Source organism: Lathyrus oleraceus, chromosome 7 (genome assembly GCF_024323335.1).
Source record: "Lathyrus oleraceus cultivar Zhongwan6 chromosome 7, CAAS_Psat_ZW6_1.0, whole genome shotgun sequence".
Taxonomy (NCBI): domain Eukaryota; kingdom Viridiplantae; phylum Streptophyta; class Magnoliopsida; order Fabales; family Fabaceae; genus Lathyrus; species Lathyrus oleraceus.
The window spans coordinates 144,177,256-144,186,919 of record NC_066585.1 but is presented as its reverse complement, the minus strand read 5'-3'; the positions used below and the strand labels follow the sequence as shown (position 1 = coordinate 144,186,919).

The following is a 9,664-nucleotide window of genomic DNA, read 5'->3' as shown; positions in this document are numbered from 1 at the left end:
GATATACATCTCGAATCCTAGTCTCAGGAGTGCGTGGTATACACCAGGTTCCACTTCCATCTTTATTGGAAAAGTCTTGACTATGAATTAATATATATTTTTTTTGAGTTTTTATCAGGAAAAATGGCTTGACATTAAATCAAGCGTTTGATGAAAGTTTGAAAAATAAGTGGAATAGAATTGGGGGGAGAAGTGAATTGACTTGTTTATTGAGAAAATACTCGACGTTGGATCGAGTCATATTTTTGTATTTTTTTGGAATTTGTTGATTTTATTCTTGTGTTAGTATCTAGCTAAACAGTCAAGTAATAAAGAAATAAAACAGTACCAAATTATTACACATCGGGGGAGTGAGGTACATCTTGTTAAATGGGGATTAAAAAATCATGAAATAATTAAATCGGGCCCAAACAACAAATAATGTAATGCATGAGTGTAATTGCAAGAGAACCGGCTCATTGTAAGAAAGCCCAAGAGTAAGCTATGTGAGGTTGATGGCGATGCTTAAAAAAGCAATCGACTTACAAGGGTGTGAAAATGGGCTCGATATTGAATCGAGAAAAATGTGATTTTAATAGTTTTAAAATGGTTTTGAATGAATGATGAAATTAAAAGAAATCAAATTTGCGTTATTAAACAATAATAAAAACTATGAGTATAAGAGAAATTAATATAAAACATAAACATGAAAAAAATGCCAAAAGGAAATAAAATGCTAGATACGAGTATCGAACTCAATCCACTAAAACCTAGAAACTACCCTCTCTCCACTAGACCATTTATCATTAGTTATTATTTACCATAACCCTTTGAGTATATAAACCAGAAAGGATTGGAACAAAAAATATTAAAAATAAAAACTAAATAATAATAAAAAGACCTATTGGATTACCCAAAAGAAACCCAGCCACCTGGCTGTTGGGTTCTAGAGGTTAATGGGTTGGGAACTCTAAACAAAATTAACCAGCATTAATATACACTATATAAAAAAAGAAATACTAAACATATTAAAAAAAAATTGGTTTTTCTTTTTAATAACTTAAAGGTTTGTTTGGCTTGAACTAAATAAAATAAAACAAAAAAAATAAAAGCAACAGCAACGAATTGCTTCATCGTCCTCCTCTCTCCCAATCTCCCTTTCACGAAATCAAAACTCACAATCTCCGTTTTTCTCTCTCGCTTCCCTCTACAAATCTCACACCAAATCCCTCTCACAACTCGTCTCTCTCCCAATCGCGTGAAACTTTGAAAGAAAGCTCACCTTTGTGGTGAATCAGTAGCTCAGGTAACGACCGAATCTCCTTCCTTCGCCTCTTTCAATCGATTTCTTTTCTGGTTTGGGGGTTAGGGTTTTCGCTTTTGAAGTTTTTCGCCGCTAAATTTTTTGTCCCCTTTCTCACTGATTCGCTTTTCCTATTTATGTTTAGGGTTTCGTTTGGTCTTTGGTGAAAGAAGCATCCCTGCGAACTCCTTTCCGGGCTCAGAATTCGAATTATCCTGTTTGATGCTACAATTTGGAAAAGGTAATTTGAGCTCAAACTTTCTCTTTGAGTTTTGTCTCTATTCCAATTTGGGAATTTTTCGAAATTCTGCAGCTTTGACTAATTAATTTGTGTTACTGCAGTGAAATTTGGAGCAAAAGCTTCTCTGGTTTCAATGTAGCTGCTGATAAAATTTTGGTGACAGGTACGAGTTCTAAACGGAATATGGCTCAATTGGATAGCCCATTGGTGTAACTCTCAGAATGATAAAACGTAGACAAGGTTGTAATCAAGCTTCTGTGTATTGAAGGCTGAAGTTTCGTTGACTGAGCACAAGTTTGTAAAAGGCATCCCAATCCATCTATTATCAAGTCCTTTGGAATGTAATCTAGAGTCATGAGTGCAACCCGTCTCAAGCCCACTTTTATCAACAGAATAATCGACCAGATTGGATTTTGCAATAACTGTTGTTGTAGGTGAATGAACCATTACAGCTTCCGCAACCATATATTTTCTCTGCTTTCTGCTGTTATTAAAGTCTGGCCAGAAAAAGTTTTCGAGCATATACTTGATATTCTTCCAGCTATTGAGGTATCAGCTGTTACACAGATTAACAGTCATTCAAAGCATGTTTTTGAGGATCTTATATCTGCAATTGTTCCTGTTTCTTCCTCTGGATGGCTCGTTCCTGTTGTTTTACTCTGACTTGTTGAATGTGCGGTTTTGATAGTGACCAATGTGATTTGGTTTAATTTTTTTGCAGGTTATGGTTGGGTAATTTGGTGAGGAGATGTGCTATAGTGATGAATGGCAATGGCGGCAGTGAAACAAATGTGAGATTGGAGTTTGGTTGCTGCGACAACAAAATGGTTTGAGCATGAGGACCAAACTGGTGCCATTTGGTATGCGACACAGCAACTTCTGAGGTTTATGATTATTATAGTAATAAACATAATAAATGGGACTCTGTCTCCAAGGATCACATTTTTTGCCTCGAAATTGTTCTCTTTGAAAATATTGAAATTGCTTTCTTCCACTGAGGTTTCCTTAATTTTGTAACAATTTGACATTATTTGTTGTTGTTTTGGCAGGATATTGCTCTCACCCGGTTTCTTCTCTATTTTCTGCTCCTGGATCTCAGGTTCTGCTACAGCAAATGGCTTCAGCATACGGTTGCCAAATGCACGAGACATTGCTAGCACTCTTAAATTAACAACAAGCAGATAACAATCCCGCAAAACCCATGCCTCATTTCTAGAGAAAATTGAGAACCAACCAACAAGTCATTCCGACACATCTCGAAAACATACTTTTTGTCGCGAGTCTGGAACTGTTTGGTTGATTTTGTTGGGCCACATGTTTGTAATTATCATCTTTTGTTGTAAGTTTCAGGATGAACACCAGGGTCTTTCGTCAACCAAAGAGCCATCAACCTTCTGAGCTACTAATTGCCATGGAACAATTGCACTGTAATGTTCAACAACGGTAAGCATGATCTCCAGAAAAGTATGCCCCGATGCACATTCGAATTGTAAGCTTCATAATAATTTGCAATTCCTTTATAACAATTGTAGGCTTCTGAGAAATTGTCGTACTGTTATTATGTCTTGCATTTGACAGCAAAATTAACAACGGCATCAAGTTATTCTTTCTCAATTCTCAATGCTTCACCGGTTGTCCACAAGAGATTGTCGGCAGTGCAAGCTTCGAAGACTTTCTATTGTGAAAACTAAAGGTCCTTCAAAGCTGATTCAAACGACCCATCACTTAAACGAAAGGTAATCCTCCTCTGAGTCATTTGTGGCTTTTCCTTTTTTTACGGAATACACTGTGATATTTTCTTTTTGGATTTTTTTTCTAGTACTACTAGAAACGATTTTGGGATCTACCCAGCCTTCAAAACCATTCAAATTTTTTTTAATTTGCTTCTTCTGCTTGTTGATCCTCTTATTCTCCTTTTTTATGGTTTGAGTTTGAATTTCTCAGGACTCCTTAAAGAAGAGGTTAAGGCAGATTACATCTTCATATTTTGATGTCGGCGACAGGCGTCGAGTGAGGCTCCCCATATATCAGGCCCAGCTTGCATTGGAATGTCGTTAATTACGTCCGAAGCCGTATTCAACTCTCCCATTCGACCAAGAAGATCAACCGTTATCGCATAATGCTCTGAGTTTGGTACCAATTGATACTCGCTAATCATGATATCAAACATTTGTATCCCTTCTTTAATTAAACCTGAATGACTTCAAGAAGATAGAATTGAGATAAAAGTTACATTGTTAGGCTTAGTATCACAATCATTAGCCATCTGATAAAATAATTTCAAAGCCTGTTTGGTCATGATTTTGGTTGATGCTGCTGTGATTTCACTATGGCTTTGTTGCAGGGTTCTTGTGTATCAACCGAAAGCTGAACAAATTGATTTGAGATCTGGTTAGAAGCAATGACACCGTTATTTATAATATCATGTTGAGATGACTGCGGCTGTTTCTGCGGTTGCCGTCGGTGTTTGAATGTCTCCTCTGTTGTCTTTGCTGCTCGCTGCTGATATTGTTATGGTTAATATTGTGCAGGAAGTTTGTCGGAAGAAAATGAATCAGCTGTTGTGTTGGATTGTTTTGGCTGATGTTACATATTTCTGGACTGTTGAAGATTGGTTCAAGGAGTGACGGGTGAGTCTTGTGCATGATGATGGTGGAGGGAGACGGTGAGGGAAAAGGTTGAAGAGTTTTTTTTTGTTGTGGAATTTTTCCTCCATATTTCCTTTTAATTCCAACCAATTATTGTAATATGTATTAGTCACTAGGATATAATAAGTTGTAATAGTATTTAGCTTATGTAAAATGATTCACACAATGCCAAATTTCATGTAATGCAATGCATATGGACATGTTTATGGGATCATGCTTGGTTATAAAAAATGGATATGGATTTTAGAAATAATCTGAGACTAATCAAAATGTCAAGTTAAAATAAAAAAAACCAAATAAAACCAATTAAAATCAAATTAATTTATAATTCGTTAAAATTACTTTGATATCAACTCTAACATTTATTTGGAAATTAAAATCAATTAGAGTTTGAATCATTAGTAAAAACACAATTAAGATTAACTTGAAATTTGGAATTAGATTTACTTTGAAATTAAATTAAAATTGAAAACTAAAATCAAATAACTAAAATCCATTTTGTAATCACAAAGCACCATGATCAAAAAGCTAAATAATAACCAATGTTTATCACAAAATATGGATTTAGGAATGAATGTATGCAAATGAACTTTAGGCCAAGTGCCAAATAAAAAATGAAAAAAAATGAAAAAATTTCAGGGTCAAAATTGGGGTATGACAAAGGTCTACACTCTCCAATAAATTTTCCACAGTGTTAGGTATGGAAGTGAAGATCATGTGGTTGCAGTTGAAGAATAAAGTGAATAGATGCTCAACTTGGTGTGTCATTGGTTACCAGATACTACTCTCAACAATTGGAAGTCCGTCGAGATTCCTGAGATAATTTCTAGTGCAATGTAATTTACTGTTTTCTAAATAAAATAATAATAAGTCTTATGCTCTGCCCAAGGAAAATGGATAAGCTTTGTAGGGGCCTTTTTTGTTTCAATGACTTATTTATCAATAAAATTGTATTTTGTTTTCAATTGAGCTTCATTTTCTTTCATTTCAAGTTTTCCAAATGTGGCGACATTCTTTCATACACTCTCATTCCTAGCACTTCATTTTAAAAATAATAAAAAATAAAAAATTTCCTTATGCGGATTAATAAATGAACCTATTGAAAACAACACTGCTACAATTCCTTACAACTTCGAATTTCTGGTTAACCAAGCGGAATAAGGTGACGAGGACGATTGTGAGCTTCCTGAAGAGTTAGCCATACTGTTGAAACAAGAGAATAAAGTAATTCAACCTCATTAGGAACCAATGTAGGTGATCAATCTGAGAACTGAAGAAAACAAGAAAGAGGTTAAGGTCGAAGCTTCCTTAAATAAGGAAATCAAGACAAGATTAGTAGAACTCCTACATGAGTATGCAAAGATGTTTTCTTGGTCATACCAATATATGCCAAGATGTTTTCTAACTTCCTCTCTAATGGCTAAGAACCCAGAGAGGAAGTTAGAAAGCAGTTCGATACAAGGTTCTTAGCCATTGAGAAATATCCATAGTGGGTTTCTAACATCATGTCAGTCCCAAAAGAAAGGTGGTAAAGTCAGAATGTGTATGGACTATCGATCTGAATATAATCAGTCCTAAAGGCGTCTTCCCTCTGCCTCACATTGATGTGTTGGTAGATAACACCACTCAATTTTCGGTCTTCTCATTCATGGACGGATTCTCTAGTTATAACCAGATAAAGACGGCTCTCGCAGACATGGAGAAAACCACGTTTATCACTCCCTAGGGAACCTTCTGTTACAATTCGAACTAAAAAACACTAGGGAACCATACCAAAGGGAAATGGTGACTCTCTTTCATGATATGATTCATATAGAGATAGAGATTTACGTCGACGATATTATTGTCAAGTCATTAACTGAAGAAGACCACATAGTCAACTTGCATAAGCTGTTTGATCATCTGAGGAGATTCAAGTTACATCTGAATCCCGCAAAGTGCACTTTTGGAGTCAAATCAGGAAAATTGTTGGGGTTCATAGTCATCCAGAGAGGAATTAAAGTTAATCTCGACAAAGTAAAATCCATTAAAGATATGCCAGTTCCGAGGATGGAAAAAGAAGTTTGTAGGTTCCTAGGGAGATTGAACTACATTGCTAGGTTCATCTCGCACCTTACGGCCACTTGTCAGTCGATCTTCAAATTACTAAGGAAGGATCAAGCTATTGAATGGAATGGAGGTTTTTAAAAGGCCTCAATAGAATCAAGGAATACTTCCAAGAGCCATCTATCTTAGTACCTCTAGTTCCAGGGATACCATTCATTATGTACATAACAGTGCTGGATGGTTTGATAGGATATATGTTGGGGCAACATGATGACACCGACAAGAAGGAACATGTTATTTACTACTTGAGTAAGAAATTCATCGATTGTAAACCTAGATATTCCCTACTTGAGAAGACCTTTTGTTCACTAGCATGGGCCGCCTGACGCCTAAGACAATACATGTTGACCCATACCACGTGGTTGATATCAAATATGGGTACCATTAAATATATCTTCGAAAACTGACTCTCACTGGAAGGATCACCCGCTAACTAATGTTGTTATTTGAATAAGACATCCAATATGTTACCTAAAAAGTGATAAAAGGAAGTGTATTATCAGAATATCTTGCCCACTAACCAATAGAGGATTATCACCCGATATAGTTTGATTTTCCAGATGAAGATATTATGGTTATACATAACAAGGAGGTCATAAGTAACAACGAAGAAACTGGACCGAAATCTCAATGGAAGCTTGTGTTTGATGGTGCATCAAATGCCATAGGGCATGGAATTGGGGTTGTCTTAATCTCTCCAGAGAATGGTTACACATTCTTCACAGCAAGATTATGCTTCAACTGCACAAAAATATGGTAGAATACGAGTATCATGGGCATTGAAGTTGTTATAGATCTCAAGATCAAGATCCTAGAGGTGTATGGAGACTTAACACTAGTCATTTGTCAAGTGAAAAAAGAATGGGAAACCTGTGACCATAAGTTGATTCCCTATCGTGATCGAGTTTTGGAATTGATGGAGAATTTCCAGGAGAATTTCTAGGAGATTACCTTTTACCACATTCCTAGAGGAGAAAATAAGATGGCAGATGTTTTGGCTACATTATCATCAATGTACGAGGTGAAATCCCATGATGAAGTCCCGATCATAAAAATAGGTCGAAGAAATGAACCAGTATGATGCACAACAGTTGAAGAGGGGCCTGACAACAATCCTTGGTTCCATGATATTAAGTGTTACCTTAAAAACAAGAGTAACCTGCAGGTGCTTCAAGTGGGGATACGAAAACCCTCTGAAGATTGACCTCCAATTTCTTCCTCAACAGGGATGTGCTCTACAAGAGAAATCATGACATGGTTCTGCTCAGATGCTTGGATAGACACGAAGCAGACATGCTCATCAAGGAAATCCATGAGGGGTCCTTAGAAACCCATGCCAATTGACACACAATGGCCAAGAAAATTCTCAGAGTAGGTTAATATTGGTTGACTATGGAAAACGATTATTTCAAATATGTCAAGAAGTGCCAAAAATGTCAAATCTATGCAGATAAAGTTCATGTGCCGCCTAATCCCCTAAATATCTTGTCTGCTCCATGGCATTTCTCTATGTGAGACATAGACGTGATTGGGATGATTGAGCCAAAAGCTGCAAACGGAAACCAGTTCATACTGGTTGCCATCGATTGCTTCACCAAGTGGGTATAGGTTGCTTCCTACATCAACGTGACAAAACAAGTGATCATTCAGTTTATCAAGAAAGAGATAATTTGTCGCTACGGCATTCCCAACAACATTATCACTGATAACGAGTTGAATCTGAATAACAAGATGATGAAGGAGTTATGCGAGAGTTTTAAAATTGAACATCATAACTCGTAACCTTACAGGCCAAAGATGAACATCACCGTAGAAGAAACCAACAAGAATATCAAGAATATCATCCAGAAGATGGTGAAGACCTACAAAGACTAGCACGGGATGCTCCCTTTTGCACTACATGGCTATAGAACTTCAATTCATACTTCTACATGGGTAACCCCTTTCTCTCTGGTATATGGCAAAGAGGCAGTACTTTCCATTGAAGTTGAGATCCCCTCCTTGAGAATCCCGATGGAGACCAAACTGGAAGAGGCGGAATGGGTACAAACAAGGTTTGACCAACTGAACCTCATAGAAAAAAGTGTATGACTGCATTGTGTCACAAGAAATTATATCAGTATAGGCTCAAGAAAGTGTTCAACAAGAAAGTATGTCCTCATCGGTTCAAAGAAGTTGAATTAGTGATGAAAAAGATATTACCCATCTGTAAGACCCCAATTTTGACCCTAAGATCCCTCATGTTATCTTATCATATGCATTGACTTTGGGATCACACCTTGACATCCTCTTTACCCTTCCTTCATTGGGTCTGCATTGGGAGATATCACCAATCACATTTGATTGTATCATACTTCATTTTTCTTTATTTACTAACCAAAATACCAAAAATATATCAATGTATAGTTTGTTGCTTTTGTAGGTAGTATGCATGCTCACCTATGCTTTATCAAGCTCATATATAGGGTTTGAGACCCTCAATGCAAGGAGATAAATCAAGAAATGGTTCACATTGGCTCTAAGAATCATATATGGATCCCTATGATCTTCACATGTTATTTTGATCAAGAAATCATCAAGAGTTTGAAGTTGGTTTGCCTTGGAAACCCTAGTTCATTTAGGTATCTTGTGTGACTTCTTCAACAAGTTTCTTCAACAATTGATCAAATATTTCAAGGGATACTTCACATTACATCATCTTATGCATATATGATCCTCCATGTGTCCCAAAATTCAATATAATACCAAGCTAGCGAGATGGTTCATGGTGGTTGATCAGAGAAAGTCAACTAATCAAACCTGGGGTTCCCTAGACCCTATCTCCTACACTTTTTGTCATATGAAAATAATTCCAAGAGAAACGTTACTTAAAATGACATTCCAAAAAACTTTCATATTTAGGTAAATAGATAGTTTTGCTTGGAAAGTTATTTTTAATGGTGAAAGAGTACAGGTCATTTTGTCTGAACCCTAGTTTGGAGGTCAACTTCCTAAGACCATAACTTGCTCAATTTTTATGAGATGTAAGCCATTAAAATTGCATGATTAAATTTAATATATATACCTCAACTTTTATGTTTGGATGAAGTGCAAATTCAACTTGCAAATGCATGTGCCAAGAGGAAACATTATAGGTCACTTTGGACCAATACCATTGAACAAGTGATTTTCCTCAACTTCTAAAATGCATAACTCCTTCATTCCAAATCCAAATGAGTCAAATTTGTTACCAAATTGAAGATGTTTTAAAGATGTACAACTTTGATAAAGGAACCTTTATCATTTGAAGTCCATAGAAAAAGTTATGCAAGGTGGAAGAAGTGAACATTTGACTTGGGACTTAGAAATTTTTCAAATATGTTTGATTTCCCAAACTTCCACCTCAAA

At 36.2% G+C, this 9,664-nt stretch overlaps 1 long non-coding RNA gene across 7 annotated transcripts; it reads left to right on the top strand.

Moving 5' to 3' along the window:
- The first annotated feature begins 1,032 nt into the window (after positions 1-1,032).
- On the top strand, positions 1,033-4,385 carry LOC127106979 (uncharacterized). 7 transcript variants are annotated; one of them, XR_007795588.1, is made up of 9 exons: positions 1,034-1,285; positions 1,428-1,523; positions 1,625-2,072; positions 2,245-2,383; positions 2,573-2,966; positions 3,102-3,259; positions 3,468-3,656; positions 3,868-3,914; positions 4,055-4,385. It is a non-coding gene; the product is annotated as an uncharacterized LOC127106979 (long non-coding RNA). The 7 variants fall into 7 exon arrangements; XR_007795587.1 differs by having other exon boundaries at positions 1,033-1,285; positions 3,468-3,914; XR_007795585.1 differs by having other exon boundaries at positions 1,625-1,686; positions 1,792-2,072; positions 3,468-4,385.
- The last annotated feature ends 5,279 nt before the right edge of the window (positions 4,386-9,664 follow it).